The sequence below is a fragment of the Lissotriton vulgaris genome, chromosome 4_1, assembly GCF_964263255.1.
Source record: "Lissotriton vulgaris chromosome 4_1, aLisVul1.2, whole genome shotgun sequence".
NCBI lineage: Eukaryota > Metazoa > Chordata > Amphibia > Caudata > Salamandridae > Lissotriton > Lissotriton vulgaris.
In genome coordinates, this window is record NC_141691.1 from 1,094,405,966 (window position 1) to 1,094,429,563 (window position 23,598).

The window sequence follows — 23,598 nt, forward strand, 5'->3', positions numbered from 1 at the left end:
TTCTTGCAACAACTTCATTTTCTGCTTCAAACTTTTCTTATTAAATGTCCGCACAAAATCACAAAGCAAATTGATGGAATCCTGTCGCACACTGCAAATAGAACTACACTTCCAAATGTACACAGGACCTTTAGGACGTCTTTCTAAAACCTCATTACCTAACACCTCTTCTATCTCTGTTGTCGCAAGTTTTTCTTTTTCAACTGGACAACCATCCTTCACTTCATAAGCTCGACCACTGGTGTCAACTGCAAGCACCAAATCATTATCCTGAAAATAACTCTCCTCATTAAAAAATGCCTCACAACTTGAACTATGCATCCATTCTCCGGAAAAAACTTCACAAAAATTACTTCGATTAACTACTCTCTTCCATCTACTATTTGATTTGAAATCAGAAATTACCTTGTTTAGTTTCTTAAAATCTTAAAATCTTGATTACCAAAATAAATAACTTTCGCTTAATTTCGAAAGCATGATCAATAATTTTCTCTACATTTTTCTTTTTCTTATAAAATGCCACTTTCTGTTGGCCTTTCTTAATATTTTTTAATAAATTAACTATTATCCTGTTGCGGAACATTCGTTCTCGAATGTCCCTAAACTGTTGTTTCCTTCTACTATCATGCACAGAGTTATCTCTTGCTCTAGCAGTAACATTTTTGATTGGTCTTTCCTTTCCGTTTAAATTGCTTCTCTTTTTCTGGACTGAAACATTTTCTGTAGAAATACTTTTTTTACTACAAATATTTCTTATGAATGATTTCGTGGTCTTACCCGGAGCTTTCTTGGTGATTTGACAAGTTTTTTTGGGAGAGGACTGCTGCAGTAATAGCTGAACTTGCTGTCTTTGACGTTTTCTAGCCTTTCTAATTCGATTCTTAGTTGGCATTTTCAAATTTTGAAATGATCTGCAGTTGAATCTGTGATAAAATATAAAAAAAAATGTTATTAACCACTATTACCAAACAGTAAATGAATAACAGTCATCAAAAACTTTACACCCTACTTATTATTTAACATAGCAAATCTTTTGCACCACCACTGCGTCACAAAAGTCACGCACAGTGGTACAAAACAGGCATACACCTATCATAAATCTCTCCCTAACATTTTAAATGATTGATTCAGGATGACGATAAGGTGTGGCCTATCTAGAGGTTTGTTTGGGCCCAGATCTTTGGACTGGGGTGAATGTGTGACATTGATCCACATTCGGTCCATCACCTGTTTTGTTTGTTTGAGGTGAGGCCAACACACGGTTGCAGATGAGATTTTCGCTTGTTGAAGAATACAAAGGAGATAATACATGTGAAGGCCTACCAATGAAATAAGTCATGTCCACTTCACTCTTGAACAAAGGGCAGACCTCTTTTGAATCTGTGGTCAGACCTAAACTTCATCTGCACAATGTCATTCATAAACTTAGGAAACACTAGTGATGTAATTGAAAAATGTGGAGTTTCTTTTCCTCATTTCAGAATTACATCACCTGTGTTTCCTCATTGACTTAAAATGTCCTTAAGACACATGAAAGCGTTTTTTGATTGCCCTTGCACCATTGTTGGGTCATTTTTAACATGGCTATGTAACTCCCATAATCAAAATCAAAATTTGCCAAGCACAGGTGGGAGCATATTTACAAGAAACCTGCCCCATGGAGAATGCTCTTCAATTTAAATGGGAAAAATAACATCATAGACACTCAAATGCCTTATAAATATGCCCCAAACAACCTATGAAGCTCTAGCAGTACATATCCAGAAATGTAATTGATTTCAAAAAACGTTTTTAAACACAACATATAAATGAATTGAATACCAACATTCAAGAGGAAATGACTTAAAATGTCCTTAAGACACATGAAAGCGTTTTTTGATTGCCCTTGCACCATTTTTGGGTCATTTTTAACATGGCTATGTAACTCCCATAATCAAAATCTAAATTTGCCAAGCACAGGTGGGAGCATATTTACAAGAAACTTGCCCCATGGAGAATGCTCTTCAATTTAAATGGGAAAAATAACATCATAGACACTCAAATGCCTTATAAATATGCCCCAAACAACCTATGAAGCTCTAGCAGTACATATCCAGAAATGTAATTGATTTCATAAAACGTTTTTAAACACAACATATAAATCAATTGAATACCAACATTCAAGAGGAAATGACTTAAAATGTCCTTAAGACACATGAAAGCGTTTTTTGATTGCCCTTGCACCATTTTTGGGTCATTTTTAACGTGGCTATGTAACTCCCATAATCAAAACCTAAATTTGCCAAGCACAGGTGGGAGCATATTTACAAGAAACTTGCCCCATGGAGAATGCTCTTCAATTTAAATGGGAAAAATAACATCATAGACACTCAAATGCCTTATAAATATGCCCCAAACAACCTATGAAGCTCTAGCAGTACATATCCAGAAATTTAATTGATTTCAAAAAACGTTTTTAAACACAACATATAAATCAATTGAATACCAACATTCAAGAGGAAATGACTTAAAATGTCCTTAAGACACATGAAAGCGTTTTTTTATTGCCCTTGCACCATTTTTGGGTCATTTTTAACATGGCTATGTAACTCCCATAATCAAAATCTAAATTTGCCAAGCACAGGTGGGAGCATATTTACAAGAAACTTGCCCCATGGAGAATGCTCTTCAATTTAAATGGGAAAAATAACATCATAGACACTCAAATGCCCTATAAATATGCCCCAAACAACCTATGAAGCTCTAGCAGTACATATCCAGAAATGTAATTGATTTCAAAAAACGTTTTTAAACACAACATATAAATCAATTGAATACCAACATTCAAGAGGAAATGACTTAAAATGTCCTTAAGACACATGAAAGCGTTTTTTGATTGCCCTTGCACCATTTTTGGGTCATTTTTAACGTGGCTATGTAACTCCCATAATCAAAATCTAAATTTGCCAAGCACAGGTGGGAGCATATTTACAAGAAACTTGCCCCATGGAGAATGCTCTTCAATTTAAATGGGAAAAATAACATCATAGACACTCAAATGCCTTATAAATATGCCCCAAACAACCTATGAAGCTCTAGCAGTACATATCCAGAAATGTAATTGATTTCAAAAAACGTTTTTAAACACAACATATAAATCAATGGAATACCAACATTCAAGAGGAAATGACTTAAAATGTCCTTAAGACACATGAAAGCGTTTTTTGATTGCCCTTGCACCATTTTTGGGTCATTTTTAACATGGCTATGTAACTCCCATAATCAAAAAGTAAATTTGCCAAGCACAGATGGGAGCATATTTACAAGAAACTTGCCCCATGGAGAAAGCTCTTCAATTAAAATGGGAAAAATAACATCAGAGACACTCAAATGCCTTATAAATATGGCCCAAACAACCTATGAAGCTCTACCAGTACATATCCAGAAATGTAATTGTTTTCAAAAAATCGTTTTTAAACACAACATATAAATCAATTGTATACCTACATTCAAGAGGAAATGACTAAAAATGTCCTTACGACACATGAAAGCGTTTTTTGATTGCCCTTGCACCATTTTTGGGTCATTTTTAACATGGCTATGTAACTCCCATAATCAAAAACTAAATTTGCTAAGCACAGGTGGGAGCATATTTACAAGAAACTCGCCCCATGGAGAAAGCTCTTCAATTAAAATGGGAAAAATAACATCAGAGACACTCAAATGCCTTATAAATATGGCCCAAACAACCTATGAAGCTCTAGCAGAACACATCCAGAAATGTAATTGTTTTCAAAAATCGTTTTTAAACACAACATATCTGTTTCAGCTTACATGAGAGACCATGGAATGGGCTCCATGTACAACAATAACTTGCGTTACTGCATGCAAGATTTCTACACAGAATATGCAATTACAATTTCTCAAAGAAACAAAATCTATTTGTATATCAATTGAGACAAAGCAACATTTTAAAAACACAGCTTTCTTCATAATTTTCTCCTTAAATAATACTATTCTCTATCTAAATTAAATAAATCTTTTCTCACCTTAGCAAATACTTTTTGAGTTTCAAAACAGTCTAAGAAATACACCAAATTGTCTTCAGCAGAACAAAGAGGATGCACTCCAGAGGCTGCAGCTATAGAAAGCACAGAAATGCTGATATTCATTACACATATCTCTCATATTAGCCAATCATAACTCTTCCCTCACTTTTTTCAAATCAAAACCCTTCCCCCCTCTGCCCTCTCTGCCTTTTTTGCTTAGCAACCACCTCCTGAAAGACCTCTCATGTTTGCAAGTTCACACAACAATGTTTCAATTGAACTTTGAACTCTCAGTGCACCTGCGTATCCAGTGCAATCTTTCATTAAATGTTTTTTCCTTGACCATTCAAATTACATCTTTCAAAGAACACATCCATGCACCCTAACTTTCTGTTTTCAGAAATGGAAATGCACCAATCACTGCTAATGAATCATTAGCACTGGAAATCCACAGTTTTTTTCTTTACAAACTCCTACTGTTTCAACTGCCCTTTCATTACCACACTTCATCTGACTGCAGCACAACCTTCTCTCACCATGTTTTATGTCTGGATTGTTGGACATAGTTACATCTACTGGGCTCAAAGGTATGCTGAGAACAGAAATTTACATAACCTCAATTTACAAGATGTGGAAATTAAGTGGTTGGGCCAAAGAGGATTAAAATGCCACCAATTGATACCATTGGCGAAAACCTTTATGCATTTGCCAAAACCTGACCTGTTAATTGTGCACTGTGGAGGTAATGATTTGGGCACTTTGACTGGGGTAGGTCTAGAAATGCTTTTAAAGGACACCTTTGAGCAATAAATGGCACTTTTTCCTCAAACTGCCTTGGTATATTCAAATATATGCCAAAGACAGAAATGGAGGTGGTCCAACCAATTTTGTCCACAAATTGAGAAGTCGAGGAAGCATGTAAACAAATCTGTTTCAGCTTACATGAGAGACCATGGAATGGGCTCCATGTACAACAATAACTTGCGTTACTGCATGCAAGATATCTACAGAGGAGATGGAGTTCACTTCTCAGATGAGGGCAACAGAATTTTCATTTTGAATTTAAGACTGTGCATTGGTACCTACTTATAAGTACCAAAATGTACCATAAACCCAAAAGCTCTTCTCAGAGCTACCCTACATCTGATCACTCACAATTATTATTTTACTCTAACTTTTTTCTCTAACTTTCAACAAACTACGCTCCCCGGAGCGCTACCCGGTACGCGAACCGGAAGCTAACTGCGCAAAATTTCTAAAAAAAATGTTTTTTTCCCGCACATATGGGCCTCCTCAGCCACCCTCAGAAAACCTAGGGGGTCAAGATACTTGTACCGTGCCCCCTTCTACCCATTCTGAACATTATTTGCCCTCCATCTTGTATCTTAATTCAACCGAAACACAAAATGGTGGACTCCCGTAACGCTGCTGGTTCGCGAACCGGACCGCTTCCCGGGAAGCGGTCCAAAAAAAAGGTGGGAAAGTAATTTACAGAAAAACGACTAGAGACACTCTCACCAAATATAGATTAGCTCATACTACATAACAATCCCTTTCATTTTCACAAATTTGATTGAAATTCCATTTAGCCATTTAGCCTGTAGACCTCTCTAAATACCGTGAGGTAAATTACTTCACAAAACACATCTGAAGTGTTGGAATTGACAACCAATGAAAATGTTACTTTCATTTTCTACTTTTATTACCTGACATTTGATTGGTTATATACCTGAATATATATAAAGGAAGAGAAGGAAACACAGCCATTTTGACTGCTACTTCTTGTTGTACATTTCAATTGAATTATCACTAAACACTTCAACTTGTTTGTAAAGGTAAGTTGTTATTTTTAAAACTGAAGTATATTGTGCACTATAAATTAATATGGTAAACTTTTTCTGATAGTTATATACTATCCCTCTGTAGTAGTTATAGATTTAGATAGACTTCTCTGTTATAGTTATGGATGGAGTTAGGCTTCTCTTGTATAATTATGAATTTACTTACGTTAAATCACATACACTTTTTTATATTCCTACTTCCACTCTGATACTATACACTGCCAAAAGATAAATTCACTGATAAAAACTGCCTTTCTAAAATTAATCCCAGCAGTGCCCTATCTCTACTAATATATTTTTTTTTAATCCAAATTTCAGGCAAAATGGAAGGCGAACAGAAAGTTGAATTTCAAATTGTCCTGCAAGAGAGCAGCCAAGAAATCATTGATCAAAATGAAAATGAATTTATGGATGAAACTTGGGACCAAGAACTACTGCAATGTGTGGAAGCAGTAGATGACCTCCTTAAAAATGAGGACATTTTACACCCTCAGAGACTACAAAGTATGTTCAATGAACATAATGACATTTCTGACAGTGAAATGTTAGAAAGTTTATTAAATTATGAAACACAATAACAATAATAAAAATTGCTTAAAAAATAAAGAAATTAAAAAATAATCAACAAAACCAACAATCAATTAACATACAGTATTTGAAAAGTCTATCATTCTTTTTTCCTTATAGTACGCTGCCCAGAACGCTTTCCGGTTCGCGGACCGGCCGCTCCCCACGCAAAAAAAAAAAAATTTTTTTTTGCCCTGCTGGGCCCTTTTAAAACCTCCACATAAAACCTAGGGGGTCAACGAGGATCTACTATGCCCTCTTATGGTAATTTCCCCCTTTGTTTTGGCCTCCTCTTGTCTCTCGATCCTACCGAGAGACAAGATGGCGCCGCTCCGGACTGTTTAGAATGTTGACAGACACCGTAGAGCCAATCAGCTTCGCTTCGCAAAGCTCCGTTACGCGAAAAGTACGCGAACCGGAACGCTACCCGGAGCGCTGTTACAGATATATATCTTTTTTTGAACGTCAATTTCTCAAAATCCACTGGAGCACATATATTGAGACCTAGCAAAGGCACATCGGGCTAACAGTCCCTACAATTTTGCCAAGTTTCGTGCAAAACCATTCAGCCGTTCGAGCTAAAAGTGAGGCCAACCGCCCCATGGAAATTAACATGGGAAAAACACGTTTTGGGACCCCCCTTTTTTCTCGGCCCCCCCTTGACGAGCCCCCGCCAAATTTTCAGGGGCTGCTCAGAAACAAAATGCGCCATTTTCCTGATAATTTCAGCCAATTCCGTCCACAAACGCCAAAGTTATTAGACATAGAATTTTCAAAAATCCCATAGGGAAAAAATCCTAACTATATATACCTACTGGCGACCGCCAGTAGGTAATATATATATATATATATATATTTCTCTTTGGTTCGCTTTTCCCCGACCATATGGGCGCTCTTTGCAGGTGCGTTCACCTACGGCGGAACCAAGCCGTTCAAAATTGCCACACTGCTCCTTCGTTTAAAAAGAAGAACGGGCGCACTCCTTTTGCATTTACTCCACAATCCATTTATTTGAAGCCAAGAAATTTTATTTGTTAAAGAAAGGGAAGGGAAATCAATGTAACCCAAAAGAAATAAAGATGTTTCTGTTTTCTAATGAACCATGATAAAATGTGTCTTTAAATTAAGTTTTATTTAAACTACAATTATCATAATGGTTAGCAGCGCAGCTAGGAAATGATGTAAACTAGCATGTGACAGCCTTAAATATGAGAGAAAAAAATGCAGGAAGTTGATCGTGAATAAGATGCAGGAGGCATCGAAACGCGTTGATCAATGCTTATCTTTTCTTGGCTTCAAATAAATGGATTGTGGAGTAAATGCAAAAGGAGTGCGCCCGTTCTTCTTTTTAAACAAAGGAGCAGTGTGGCAATATATATTACTTTATTATATATAGTTAGGATTTTTTCCCTATGGGATTTTTGAAAATTCTATGTCCAATAACTTTGACGTTTGTGGACGGAATCGGCTGAAATTTTCAGGAAAATGGCACATTTTGTTTCTGAGCAGCCCTTGAAAATTTGGGGGGGTTTCGTCAAGGGGGGGCCGAGAAAAAAGGGGGTCTCAAAACGCGTTTTTCCCATGTTAATTTCCATAGGGCGGTTGGCCTCACTTTTAGCTCGAACGGCTTAATGGATTTGTACGAAACTTGGCAAAATTGTAGGGACTGTTAGCCCGATGTGCCTTTGCTAGGTCTCAATATATGTGCTTCAGTGGATTTTGAGAAATTAACGTTCAAAAAAAGATATATATCTGTAACAGCGCTCCGGGCTGCGCTCCGGTTCGCGTACTTTTCGCGAAACGGAACTTTGCGATGCGAAGCTGATTGGCTTTCCGGTGTCTGTCAACATTCTAAACAGTCCGGAGCGGCCGCCATCTTATCTCTCGGTAGGATCGAGAGAGAAGAAGAGGTGAAAAACGAAGGGGGAATTTAATGAAAGGGGGCAAGGTAGACCCCTCTTGACCCCCTAGGAATGATGTTGGGGTTATTAAAGGGTCCCGTGGGGAAAATAAAAAAAAATTGATTTTTCACGGTAGAAGCGCTTCCCGGGCCGCGAACTGGGCCACAAACTGGTAGCAAAACGGGAATTCGCCATTTTGTGTTTCGTTTTAATTAAATTACTAGGTATAAGGGGGTGCGGGAGACGTATCCTGATCCCTTATGTTTTCTGAGGGTGGCTGAGGAGGCTCATATATGTTGATACATGTCTTCCAGCGGCTGTGCGTGAGCGTTTTTTTTTTTGCTGCGTGACGTCTGTTAACGTTCGATTTGATGGAAATCAGGAAGTGTTGACCGCCAATTTGTCACTGCGATAAAATATTTTGTTATAAATGAATCCTTATTGATAAACATTGTCTGCGCCATCTTGCCTTTTTTCCAATGCCACAATTTTGTCGTGCACAGCAGCCATTTTAGATGCCTTGACCAGACCCACTCTCTGCACGCCGTCGATTCTCAGCACGGCTCCCCACCCTCGCAAGCATCTCCCCCACGCACTGGTCACCCCCGCTCTCTCTCTCATGCATGGGCCATAAACTTCCCCCCATCTGCGCTGCTCTTCCCTGAGAATCACATACTGTGCCCGCCCGACACCTCCCTTTCACCCTATTCACTACCGCACCCTCTGACACTCCTCTTACTCTGTGTCCGATTGTCCAGGCCGGTCCCAGGCTATCACCTAGCCCTGCGGATGTAGTTTATGGCCCCAGCTGTAGAGAATCCAGACATGCCAACCCTCCCGATTCAGGCGTGAAACTACCGATTTCAGTGCTAGTCTCCCACCTCCCGATTCCTGCAAGCAAAAACCCGATTCCTCAGGGGTTTCAGCTGACAGGGCTTGGTATTGTGTTACGTGCTAATTCTTCCAGGAAACGTCAGAGGGCCGATGCAGGGGATCTAGAAGGGGTGATAAACCATTTAAGCCTCATTAACAAGCGCATGGTCTTTTAAAGATCTGTGAAGTACTCGGGGCGGCGGTGTGTGTGTGCCCTCTTTCAGGAGCGGGCGGGGGGGGGAACTGCCAGCAACTTGCCAGGCCAGGCAGTGTTCAACACTTGCATCACCCTTTCTCTGCCTGCTATTGCGCTCCATGCTTCGGAAAGGTAAGAAAAAGAACGTGCATTTGAGTTTGAAATGTCCGATCCTGTAGCAGCACACTTCCAAAGCCCACACATGACAATAACCCGATTCAAGGCCCCATTCACCCGATTTTTTAAAAATATATAGCACTCCAACAAAGTAGTAGGATTATAAAACTTTATTAACTTATAAATATATAGAACGCAACAAAAACTGTAAATACATTTAAACATTTTTTGGAAAAAAGAAGCAACAATGGTCAGTAGCTGTCTTTTGTGTGAATAGTCCCAAGGCAGCACAACGTGCTGAGTTCTGGACGGCACCCAGGTGATGTTACCTGGGTGCCGCACTGGTTTTTGGTATCCTACAATGCAGCTCAGAAAAACAGCGTGGGGCACCCCGGGGGGTGCGCGGGGAGGCCTCGTCAGTAGCGGTCTGTTGTGCGAATAGTCCCAAGGCAGCAGAACGCGTTGAGATGTGGATGGCACCCAGGTGATGTCCAGTAAGTTGCCGCACTGGTTTTGGTATCCTACAATGCTGCTCCGAAAAACGGCGTGGGGCGCCCTGGGGGGGGGGGGGGGCGTGGGGGAGGCGGCGTGAACGGGCCTCCCCAGGTGGAGGCTCGTCTGCTGTACTGGGGCGCCCCTTTACCGTTTCAGTTGCCATTCCGCCCGCTTTTGCTACACTGTGCCTCATCCTCCATTCAGCTGTTTATCGCCCGCTCTTGCGGCTACAGCGTCTCGCTCACCATGTAGTTGAGTTGCGCCCACTCTTGCGGTGCAGCGATAGGCGGCTGCCATAGGACTCTTAAAATGGCGGACGGCTCTTCGGATTTGGGCCTGGTCCACTAAAATGGCCCTGGGACACCTTGGAACTCGGACGCTTGCCTGCTAGGGCTTGGGCTCCATTCTCGAAAGCGTCCCCTCAGCCGTGAAGATTCTACAAAAGTCTTGGGGGCCCTCGACTCACGCAGGCTTCCGGTGGGGAGCGTCTGCCATGATTGCTCGCGGAATGACCATGACGGAGCCACGAGATGGTGGTGCTTTCATGCTGACGCCAGCTTCAGTCTGAAACATCCAGAAACAAGGTGGGGCTTTCATCGTTTGGGAAAAAAAAATGTTCTAAACCAATGAAAAGTGTTATTTTTAGGTCATATGACCAAGCCTTCCATCATTAGGAAACCAAAAGTAAAATGAACCAATGAAAAGTTTTATAAACAAGTCACATGACCTGTTATGCGGCATAGGGCTACAAAAAGCGTAGAAAATCCATTGGCACATGAGGCGGCGTCAGTAGCGGACCGATGTGCGAATAGGCCGAAGGCAGCACAACGCGCCGAGATCCGGATGGCACCGAGTTGGTGTCCAGCAAGTTGCTGCACTGGTGTGGCTATCCTACAATGCTGCGCCGAAAGTCGGTGTGGGGCGCCCCGTTGGCCTGTGAGGTCGCGTCAGTCAGTGGGGGCTGTGCGTCTCCCCCAAGATGGAGGCTCCTCGGCTGCAGTGGGGCGCCCCTTAGCGTTTCACTCGCCGTCCAACTGAGTTGCGTCCGCACTTGCGGCTACAGTAGGCCGAAGGCAGCACAGCGCGCCGAGATCTGGATGGCACCGAGGTGGTGTCCAGCAAGTTGCCGCACTGGTGTGGCCATCCTACAATGCTGCGCCGAAAGACGGCGTGTCCAGCTGAGTTTCTCCCGCTCTTGCGGTACAGTGACTCGAACGCGCCGAGATCCGGATGGCACCGAGGTGGTGTCCAGCAAGTTGCCGCACTGGTGTGGCCATCCTACAATGCTGCGCCGAAATTCGGCGTGGGGTACCCCGTTGGCTTATGAGGTGATGTCAGTAGTGGACCGATGTGTGAATAGGTCGGAACCAGCACAAGGCGCCAAGATCTGGATGACAAGTCCTGGATGTTGAGTGCCATAGTTGAGAGTTCTGAGCAGTGTTTGTAACACTGTCTGAAGCTTATTTGCACCTGCTGCAGCTTCACTATTGCCCTGGTGTGGCCAAAGATCGCCCATGACATAGGCGGCCGGCTCCTGAGGTCCGGCGGAAGTTTTTTCCTTTTCCTTTCTGCATCTTGTCCCACAATCCGTTTGACCTGAAGACACGACCAGGTCCCTGAATGTGTGCAGGGGGACGTTATTGATTGAATCAAAATGGCGGCTTCACACAAAGCTGACTCAAGCGTTGCTGTTGATGCTATACAGACAAAAATTGGTTTTCAGTTTGTACATTCTTCAGGATTTTTTTTTCCATCCAAGGCTGATTGAGAGTTTGTAGAACAATGGCTTCAGATTTTCAACATACTACTCTTCAACATTCTTCCTAAATGTAACAATGTGAGACTCACTAGGAGAACGGCTGTTTATCTTTCCTTTCAAAATGCTGCCAACAATATTTTCTGAATGGAAGACACCATCTTGTAGCATAAAGGGCCGAAAGGGGTTCTGGTCTGGCCGATGGTTGGTGGAGACATTTTGACTATATCTTGGACCTGCCCGGCCTCGCCCAAAATGGCGCCGGTATAAATGGGACTCGTAACTCCTTGTTGTGTACTGGTTGAACAACCTTGATATCACGAGATATGAATGCAGTTTTGATGCTCATGGCGGGCGGGGACGAGAATTGATTGAATATTTCGACATCCCTATTGATATTAAGTTCTGATGTGTTATCGATTACTGTACTATTGAAAGTTCGAATTAACGTCACCCATGGTACTTGCCAGCAAATGTATATCTAGATAATTTTTTTGTAAGTGGCCCTGTCGTATTTTAATTACAAAATGTACGTCCACCGATTCCGCAACTGTTAGACACCTTAGTTCTTGCAACCTAATGGCCCGCTCGTTACGTTCCTCTACAATGTAAATGTCTCCTCATCATATACGATTTCAGTTTTCTCCGTGGCCGGCCCACGTGGTTATAGGCCCGTATTTGTATACTGACATTTTCACAATAAAGGTTTTTAAAACAAAACATGGTAGTAGTATTTACATTGGTAAAGTTTTTACTTTTAGTCACTGTTTTCGAATCAGTAAAAGGCAAGTGAAATAAAGCAGTCCAATTACATGACGGATAAAAGGTATAATACGTAGGAACGCAGTAAAGATAAATGGTCAAGGGCAGTTGTGTTTTCCACTCCTGCAACATAAAGTGATCGATAAGAATCTGATAATCAGGCGTATCGGCGACTAAGACAGCAGGCCGAGCCTCTTTTACTCAACGGCTCCGTCATGGGACGAAGAAACGCCCTTTTTCTCGAAAAAGGAATATATTTTACTTGCAGGACAGTTGTAAATTTTCCGGGAAAGTACATTAGCCTGGAACATTATAACATATATGTTTAATAAAAATAATGTTCGAAACCAATAAAAAGCGTAATTTTTAGGTCATATGACCAAGCTTTTCATCATTAAAATAACAAAAGTAAAATGAACCAATGAAAAGTTTTATTAGCAAGTCACATGACCTGTTATGCTTACGTTACGCGCTGCGCGCCGCGCCCCGGATCGCTTCCGGGAAGCTGCGCTTCCCGCACAGGAGCACTTCCGGGTGCGCTAACGCGGCGTGTCATATAACGCATTACGCGACAACGTAGGTCAAGAATATAGTCAAAATGTCTCCGCCAACCAGCGTTCGGAACACAACCCCTTTCAGCAGTCCAAAAAGTTCTGTTAAATGACAACAGAGGGGACAGGCAACAAGAACCATCAGTCAAAGAGGGGAGGGCAAGTTCTTCTCTACCGGGTCATGTTGGGGTGCTACCGGAACTGATCGAATTGGTAGTCTACAGTGTTTCTGGATGTTTCAGACTGAAGCTGGCGTCAGCATGAGAGCACCACCATCTCGTAGCTCCGTCGTGGCCATTCCACCAGCAATCATGGCAGCCGCTCCCCACCAGAAGCCTGCGGGAGTCGGGGGCCCCCAAGACTTTTGTAGAATCTTCACGGCTGAGGGGACGCTTTCGAGAATGGGACCCAAGCCCTATCAGGCAAGCGTCCGAGTTCCAAGGTGTCCCAGGGCCATTTTAGTGGACCACGCCCAAATCTGAAGAGCCGGCCGCCATTTTGAGAGTCCTGTGGCAGTCGCCTATCGTTGCATCGCAAGAGCGGGAGCAACTCAACTACATGGTGAGCGAGACGCTGTAGTCACAAGAGCGGGCGGTAAACAGCTGAATGGCAGAAGAGGCACAGTGTAGCAAAAGCGGGCGGAATGGCAACTAAAACGGTAAAGGGGCGCCCCACTACAGCGTGTCTTCAGGTCAAACAGATTGTGGGACAAGGTCCAGAATAGAAGAGTCATCAAAAGGCAAAAAGTTCCGCCGGACCCCGGGAGCCGTCCGCCTATGTCGGGGGCGATCTCAGGCTACACCAGTGCTATAAGACTTGGGGAGGGGGTCGGATCCAAGCGTCTTCTCCGAGTCCGTGCCATCACACCGCCCCTCGGGGGCCTCCGTCAAGCGGTTTAGGGAGGTACCATATCACATTGTTTTCCAATGCAGTCAGGTCCACAAACGGCCCTCACTTACTTTGAGAATAGTGAAGCTGCAGTAGGTGCAAATAAGCTTCAGACAGTGTTACAAGCGCTGCTCAGAACTCTGAACTATGGCACCCAACATCCAGAACTTATGCCATTTGAGAATGGCAGTGACATCGAAGCAACTCAGGGACCAAAACCATTAACGTACTTTCACGTATGAAAATCTTACTTGGGGAGGGGGCAGGAGCCAAGCGCCCCCTCCCAGTCCGCGCCACCACACCGTATGTTGAAAATCTGAAGCCATCGTTCTACAAACTCAACCAACCTTGGATGGAAAAATCTAGAAGAATGTACAAACTGAAAACCAGTTTTGGTCTGCATAGCATCAGCAGCAACGCTTGCTATCAGAGTGCATGAGTTTCATGCTCGATCGATTGAGCTAGCCGGATCGGGCAACAAAAAGTATAAAATAGTTATGTAAATAGTTATTTAATAAAATGTTTTACCATGTTACTTTGCTGGTGTGTTGTATATATTTTTAATATTTGCATAGGGTTTGTCGTTATTTTGGGCGGGGTGAGTGACGGAGCCGAGCTGTCTTGCAGCCCTCATGGTGTGGAGCTCAGTTCATCTCACTATTTTCGTATTTCTCATGAAGGGTTGTTCCTAATGTTTCTATTTTAGCGAGGTCAAAAAGAGATCCAATTAGTGGCCTACTGATTTTGCTCGATTACTTTTATTTTTTTACACGATTTTTCACTATCTGCAAAGACTAAACAGAGTATTGCGACTTTGTACTTGTTTGTAAATAGAGAATGAACCAAAGAGAATCAATTGTAAAACAGTAAATGCTTGGATAACAATCAATCAAATGGAGAGACAAGCAGGCACGACGGATTACAACGGGGGTAAAGGCCAGCGTTAACTACCCTTCACTATCTGCAAAGAGAGAGTACTACTAAGAGAAAAGAGGGGAGGGGGGGGGCAGCGTTCAAAGCACATCAGCGTGCATAAACACGAAAAAGTTTTTACCTATCACGTACTTGACATTTGACAGCTTTTGATATTTGCTATTAAAAAACCATTGAAATTCACAGAAAAAAACATAGGTTTTAGGCCATAGGTTTTAGGCCATATATAGTTAGGAATTTGCATTTACAAAACCTTGAAAATTCACTGAAAAAACCATTGGTTATAGACCATATATAGTTAGGGATTAGCCTTTTCAAAACCTTATTTTACTCACACAAAACCATTGAAATTTCATATATAGTTAGTTGCACTAACTATATATCGCGCACCCGCAATCCACTGCTGATGATGTCACATATTACATCATTCATGACATGGTTAGTGACATCACTGATGGCATCTCAAATGACATCACTGATGACATCTCAAATGACAGAAACACACAGTCACTGGATGATGTCATCAGTGATGTCATCAGTGATGTCATTTGAGATGTCATCAGTGAAGTCATCAGTGATGTCACTGACCATGTCATGAATGATGTAATATGTGACATCATCAGCAGTGGATTGCGGGTGCGCGAAATATATAGTTAGTGCAACTAACTATATATGGAATTTCATTGGTTTTGTGCGAGTAAAATAAGGTTTTGTAAATGCTAATCCCTAACTATATATGGTCTATAACCTATGTTTTTTTCAGTGAATATATATATATGTATCCATTCAAAGCTGATGCATTTCGGAACTCTTCCCTTTTTCACTGGCTTAATGAAACTGAACCTGCCATGGCGAATGATGCACTTAAATGTTCATGAGTACCACGCCCCGGTGGGCGGGGCCACATCGCAGTGTCTGCCGCCACACAGCATCCTGGTACTTGAAGTGTATCTGTGTAATACTCAAGTGAGCCGCTGTGTAGGTAGTCCTTAATTCAATATTATTACCGCAGTGGGTTTGCTGTAATCCTCCTTTGCCTGCGCAAGCACCTTGATGCCCTGATTGCAGCTCCTGTCCTGATGCGATGTCGGCATATGACGGCATCTAGGTCTTCTAACACGCAGCGGGCCCCTTCACAGCCTGGCAAATGGCCGTACAAAATCCAATTATAAGTTTTTGCCACGAACAAAGGAGCCCAATCAACAAGTAGGTAAAGCTTCTTTTATTCAAATCAGGGCTGCAAACACAAGTCGGTGGGATGAAAGCAGGTTATTCAGGAACCGACGTGTTTCGGAAGTCTTCCCTTCTTCACAGGCTTAATGAAACTGAACCTGCCATGGTGAATGATGCACTTAAATGTGCATCCTTCGCCATGGCCAAACTGGGGCATGGTACTCATGAACTACACTGATCTACACTACAATACATTTACTGGAAAGCACCTATTGTGTATTAACCACATCGCTGCTGTGGTTATTTTTCCCCTGTGCTGGAAATTGCCATTTTGCTGGTGTCATGACGAGCTCAGCTCGTCATCAGCACAGCTCAACTGTGCCTCATGACGAGCTGAGCTCGTCATGAGCATGGAAGGGGTTAAGCACCTCTTCGTTGCTCATATACGTGCCTCATACTTGTACATTCGGTACACATCTCGAGCACGGTATGCTCATAACACTATACTCTTATGTGTTTTCAACAATGTGAAACTCAGATGGAAACACAAATGCCCCAGTTACTTACCAGTAATCTTCTTTACTCTGAGAATAGTCTTCCTCGCCACACGATTAACAAAGTGAGCTTCAGCTCCACACCAGAACCCTCCAGAGCAAATGTTAGCCTCCCATGCCTCCCATCCCTTCCCAACATGGCCGCCCCTATTACCCCTGACCTCTATAACAGGATAGCCGGCCCAATACTCAGCCTGATAACCACCAAGCAGAAACATGAAGCCGACTGTAACACAGGGAGGGAGGAAGACTATACTCAGAGTAATGAAGATTACTGGTAAGTAACCGGGGCATTACCTCCTCGTTAGTCTTCCTTGCCACATCATTAATGAATTGAGCACATACCAAAGCCAAGTGGCTTCATGAAAACTCACAAGACACCAATGGACCAGAATGGGATGCTAAAGAAGCATGGCAAACTCAACAACCACAGACGAGTGGAAGAAACCACCCAAGAGAATGGCAACTCTGAGCAGGAAGAACCAGCCCGGGACAGACAGACTCCGGGAGGGCTGAAAACCCGTAACCCCGAGACCCATAGGGCTGCCACAACAGGAAGAGGCAAGCGGGCCAAACACACCAAGACTGCCCAACGGACAGCCAAAGCAAGAGGGAAGCAAAAGCCCCAGACTCTAGAACCAAAGGAAAAGAGGGCAACACCACCACAGAGACAATAAGATGCCACAGCAACCACCAGATGCAGTCCATCCCAAACACAGCAACCCCGCACATCGGATGACCAACACTGAGAGAGCAGAAAACCATCCAAAATCCAATGACTGGAGAGACAGAAGGAAAACAAAATCCCACCTAGCCCGGTAGACAACCGAGGGAACCGAGGACAGAAGCAGAGGAACCAGACACCACCAAAAGCGGACTGGCAGGAGTCCCAAGAACAGAGGAGAATGCAGAAAGGAACCCAGCACCCCAACCGACCTGCAGAAATGAAGGCCAACAAAACACCACCAACATGGTGAAAAACAGGCAAGCCATGGACCCTAGCGGGCCAAACAACCTCCCGGAAGGGAGCAAAAGTACCCAGGAAGGGTAGAAACCAGCCCCATGAAGCCATAGGAACAACCCCGAAGCAACCCAGGAATCAACGGAACCAAAGCGGCAAACAGCGAAAAGGCCGCCCAAGGATCCCGAAAATCAGAAGGGGCCAGGCCCAAGGCCAAGCCATCAAAAAGGAAAGTGAAGGTCCAACACCGGGCCAATAAGCACAAAGATGCAGACAGCACCCAGCAGCAAGGAGAATGCAGCAGGAAAGAGTGTGACATCCCCACGCAAGGGCCAAGCAAACCGACCCCGTACGAACCACCCGGAGTACACGAGCCGCCAAAGCGAGTACCCAAGCAGCCACCCAGACAGCCGCTAACCAGGCCCGACCCCGCAAAATAACTGAGAGCCGACAAGAAAAGGAGCATACAGGGAGGCAAGGCCACAGGCAGAAACACACCAATGGCAAGGACAGAAAAGCCGGGCGAAATGCACCTGAAGCCATGCCAACACCACCAGGGAGCAACCCAGAGCCAGCAGGCACCAGTACCCCAGAGCCAGGTGCAAAGAAGAAGAGGAAGAAAATCTCACTGGAAGCGGAGGGCCCCGCAAAGGGGAAGGAAGAACCGGGAAAGCCCAGCACCCCCGGACAACCAACACACAGAGCTGTGGAAACCAAGGGAGAGGAACCCAGTTGAGCACCACCAACAGGACAAATGCCCCATTCAAGCCAAACAAGCCCAGGACCTGCGTAAGCTCAGGGAACAGAGGAAAGCGCCAAGCCAGGAGCCCAGACCACAAGAGCCACCACTGGGAACCCAACCCGAGCCTGCAACAAAAGAACCCGGCCGCCCATCGGAAGAGTGAAGCCACAGGCAGAAGAACACCCAGCACCATGTAAAACAACAGGCAGAACAACCCTGGGAGAGAATCTGTCACGAGCGACAACCCCCGGACACCAGTCAAGGACCAAAGGGAGCGAACCCAGCAACCCACCTGGCTGAATGAGGCAGGCAAAAAAACGCCAAGACCAGAAACCAGACAAGCCAAAGGAATGGCCAACAGAAGCCAGATGAGAAAACTGCCAGCAGGAGGACCAACTGATCCCGCACCAACCAGGAACCCAACCACTCGCTCCAGCCCCACAGACCGGAAATCAGTGCAATCATCGGAGAAAGTGAAGACCACAGGCCACACCCGCAGGCAGGGGGGTAAAGGAACCGCATGCCCAACCCTTGACCAAGAGGAAGGGGAAGAGAATGGACACGACCAACCCAGACCGGACCGAACCCGTGGAGCACAACCACTGGCACAATGGAACCGAGGGTGGGACAAGAGAAAGTATGCCCACAGGAACACGGGAAGACAAGTGTGAACCAGGACAGTCAGTAGCACTCGAGACCCACCGGAAGGTACGAGCCCCCAAGAGAAGGAAAATGCAAAGCACTGCCTATCAACAAGGCACAAGAACACCCAACACACCCGTGGAGGACCCTGACCCCAACCGAAAACCAGGGAGGCAGAGGAAAAACAAAGGAGGACCGCCAGGAACCGGAGGAGCATTAAGAACCATTCAGAACAGGACCCACCCAAGAAGAACCCGGAACACTACCAAGACTGACCACGGGGCGATGAAACAGCAGGCAGGACCCACAGAACCACAACACAGGCCACCAAGCACATAAGGAGAGGTAACCGAGGGCCCCCAACAGATCTCCAAAGGCCAGGAGCTGAGGGGAAGCACAACATGGACAAGAGGCACAGCAGCTGCCCACAGAGCCAAGAAGCAGGATGAGAAAAAAGGGGGTGCCACGGTCGCGCCTCTGGACAGCAGAGGGCAAGCCCTCCAGGGGCAGAAGCTGTAGCAAAAGCCCACTTGGAGATCACAGAAGCAGCCCATGGAATGACGGACAGGTGCCAAAACCAGCCCATCCCATCAGACATGCAGCAACCAACCGCTACTGTAATCCCCAGGTGGATGCTCAACCAGGGACCAACCACGACAGAGCCCGCACCCCAAAGGAGAGCAGGTGGGAAGCAACCTACAGGATGGAAGGACCACAGGCCAAAGCCCGGAAGGGAAAAAGGAAACCGGGACAAACACAGGAAACAAAATTAAGCCAAGGCCCCGTGACACACCCCTAAACACCAGTAAAACACCAGGACACAAACACACAACCCAACAGGGCAAATGGGCGAATAACATGAGTCCACCAGGACGCCCCAAGATAAAAAGGGCAAAACATACAGCACTCTATGAAGTGCGTATTAGCACCCAATGGACCCTTCTCTACCCCAGAATAGAGAAAGATAGAGAAAACACCTGGAAGGGCCCAACGCATAGACAAGCAGCGCCCGCGATAGCAAACGTACGGCACCTTGATGCCGCTGCAAAGAACTTCACTAATCTCTACCACAAAAGTCTACAGAAATGACCAGCAGGAAATAAACACAACTTTGCAAGACATGCATTGGACAAACCCACAGAAAGCACAAATTCAGAAAATGTGAGCGAGATGGCCAGTATCACAGGATGTTGAGTGCCGCCACGAGACTTGAACCGCTACCCCAGCGATCCGGGCGATCGCTCCAGCCTTAAGGCCACAACCTCCTCCTTCCTAAGTATGCACCGCGAGTGGAAGCAGGACCGTGAACACTAGATACAACGGGGAAACCAATGTACCCAGAGTGGGAAAAGTTACCACAATCCCCCAATGCAAGCTGCAAGGCAAAAGCAGACATAATTCTGAAAACATACACAAACTCAGATATACAACACTCGCCCAGAGAACGTCGTACCCACTGCACAACACTGGGTCACCAGGACCAAAAAAAACACAATGTGGCAGAGTCAGACACGAGACAGCAGCGGAAGAGCCGAGAGCTTCCAACACCACAACCCCACTCCCACAGACAGCCGTAAACCAGACACAGCTATGCTGCGAGAGGACAACGAAGTGCACATGCGTGTGAGCAAGACACCTCCAACAAACGGGAAACAAGGAAAGCAACGTGCAAAAAAGAAGAGAGTACTGAACAGAACCAGAAGGAATCCCACCAGGAACTGGCGCCACAAAAAGGACACATTCAATTCACCCGCTGCACGCTGGCAGCCAGAGGAACGGGTGAGCAGGCCATGAACCAGCCGCACCTGTGAGACGAGAGCTGCGCGCGAAGCTGAACGAGTCCGGCCCCGCCCCGGCTGGGTGAGAAACGCGGTGTTGAACGGCCCTCGTCCCGTAGAAGACCTGTGTAGAAATCCTGCACTGCATGGGAAAGCAACAGAAGGAACAAGCCTGCACCAGTGGACTGCACCCGCCCTGGCCAAGCTGGTAAGTACCAAGAGCACGGAACAAACTGGCCTGATTGTAATTACTTTCTTTTATGGAAAAAGAAGAGAAGACCTGCCACTGAGTGCCCAACGCCAGCCCCACGGGACCGAAAGCGCCGACCATAGCGAGGCCCCTGCGGGTTACGCTTGGAAGCCTGGAGCAGAAAACATGGAATTAAACAAACGGAGGCGCGGCCGCAAGAATTGTCAGCTGGGCCTCCTTGCCCAATAAACACGCAGAAAGCCTGAATGCCGCAAGGTCGCCCCGTCCCCCCCAGTGAACGAACTGGAGAACCAGAGAAAACCACCCCACGCCATAACTCCCTGACAAGAGGCCTGGCACAGACAATGTTCCAAAAACATTGCAAACACGGACAGGGGTCAGAAGGGGCGGTAAGGCAGAGCCCCAGACCACCCCCGTCTCCCCCCTGTAAACCCTTGGCCCGCTAAGGCAGAACCTAACCGGCCCGACAGGATACCAGGGGAAGGAAGGGGGGATGGTCCTAGATCCCAAGGGTCTGCTAGAGTAGGACCTCCAATCACAGACCCATGTTCCAGCTACAGCAGGAACCACCTACCTGAAATACACTCTGGAGAATCTGCAACGCAGAACTAGAAAAATAGGCTGAGCGTTGGGCCGGCCCTCCACTTTTAGAGGTCAGGGGTGATAGGGACGGCCATGTTGGGACGGGATGGAGGCATGGGAGGCTAACTTTTGGTTTGGAGGATTCTGGTGTGGAGCTGAAGCTCACTTTGTTAATCATGTGGTGAGGAAGACTTACGAGGAGGTAATGCAGTTTATGGCAGGACAATTTCAGGGTCTACCATGGCCTCAGTCCTGGGGTAGCAGTGCTTGAATACAGCCATGCACTGTGAGCGTGTCAGGAAAGAGTTAGCAGTGCATGGATATCAAAGCACGGTTAGAATAAAAGTGTACTGTCTGAAGGGTGTCGATATCTCGGTAATAGGACATGTAACACGTCATAGATTGACATTACAGCTCGTATTCTGAGTGACCCATAACAATGCCTGTTAATAACCCCTCCCCCTAGAGGCTAGGCAAGGGTGTCATGGGCCCTGGTGCAAGCAAGGAAAATAGAGCAAAAGCCACTGTTTGGTTAGTAAATGCAGCATTAATCAGGGTCAAAAGATCATTCAGGTGTCTAGACCCCATTGCCACTGCACCTACTGCGCCATTACTCTGAACCTCAGGGTATACCGATAGTCTGGGTCTGGGTGTAAGAGTTATTGGGGAATACTATGCAGATTTCAGACTCTCTGTGGACATATTTGCATGCTATTTTCCATCTAACAGACCTACAGACTTCACCTGCTTCAAGCACACACTTAGGGCCTGATTACGATCTTGGCAGAGGGGATGCTCTCTCACAAGTGTGAGGAATATCCGTCTGCCCCATAAAAAGTTCCATGATATCCTATGGAATTTGTAACAGGGCCAGGAGCTATCCGTCAGTTTGTGACGAGTATCCCATCCGCCAAAATGGTAATCAGGCCCATGGTGTTAGTACTGAACGAGTCATTCCGATGCGTCTGTGACCTCCCATTAAAAGGTCCATCGGAATTAAAGGGACGCCTGTAAAGAGAGCCTCAAGAGCTCCGAGGCTGTCTCTAATAGCTAGATACCAATAAAAGCAAACTAGGCCCTGTGGAATATGTTTACAGATTGAAGTCCCACAGTGAAAACAATTTGTATAATTCAGCTATTCATGTCCATAACACACATGAAATTCCGAGATGTTTTCATATTAAAATACAGAATAAACTAAAATTTATTTTATGACATTGGAATGCTTATTCTGTTCTAATCGCCTTATCCCATTATAAAATGAACATAGTGACATACACATACCAGGCGGGGCATGCAGTTGTCAAATACATACTGTTAGACACACAGGAATAACTCCTGCAGAGCACGGCCAGTCGATCCTTGGGTGAGATATTTTCAAAGTGTGCTCTCAAGGCAAGGCTGACATCTGCTAAACCAAGTGGTACATCCCCATTCACTGATCTGAAATGTTACAAGCTGCACAGGGAAAACAGGAGCAAGATGATCGCATGTGAAGAAAACAAGTAAATATGTTTACTTGCACCATATGTTATGGGGAAAACACTATGCTGCACGGCGAAAGTAAATTCAATTTTTTCCTGTGTTTCCTCTACTTACGGTCGTGGTAAAGCGTGTGTGTATATTAGGATGGACAGTTGGTGTCAGGATGGCAGACCGGGAAATGGGTGGAGGGAGGGGGGAGGAGTTGGTTCAGTTTGCAACAAAATTTGAAAGAACACGATGCAACCGCGACCTGCGGTTCTATTACATGTTATATATTAAGGTTGCGTCCAAAATCTACAATCTGTACTGATTGTTTCTGTTATATCAATTGATGTGATGTGATTTAAATATGTATCAAATTGATATCGGGAAAAAAATATGTATCAAATTGATATCGGGAAAAACTGGATAACAAGCAGCAAAAAGAAAAATACCTTGAGTACTTGCTATGATACATGCACTACTAACTGTGGTTTTCAATGAAGTTTGTTATAAAAAAAATTAACAAAGCTCATGGCCAATCTTTACAATTGTGCAGTTTAGATCTAGACACGGATTGCTT

General features: G+C 44.8%; 1 protein-coding gene across 4 annotated transcripts in view; it reads left to right on the plus strand.

The window, feature by feature from the left end:
* SLC9A3 (solute carrier family 9 member A3) overlaps window positions 1-23,598 on the plus strand; it is a 1,201,500-nt gene that overhangs the window by 818,691 nt on the left and 359,211 nt on the right. The gene's annotated exons all lie outside the window — the stretch shown is intronic.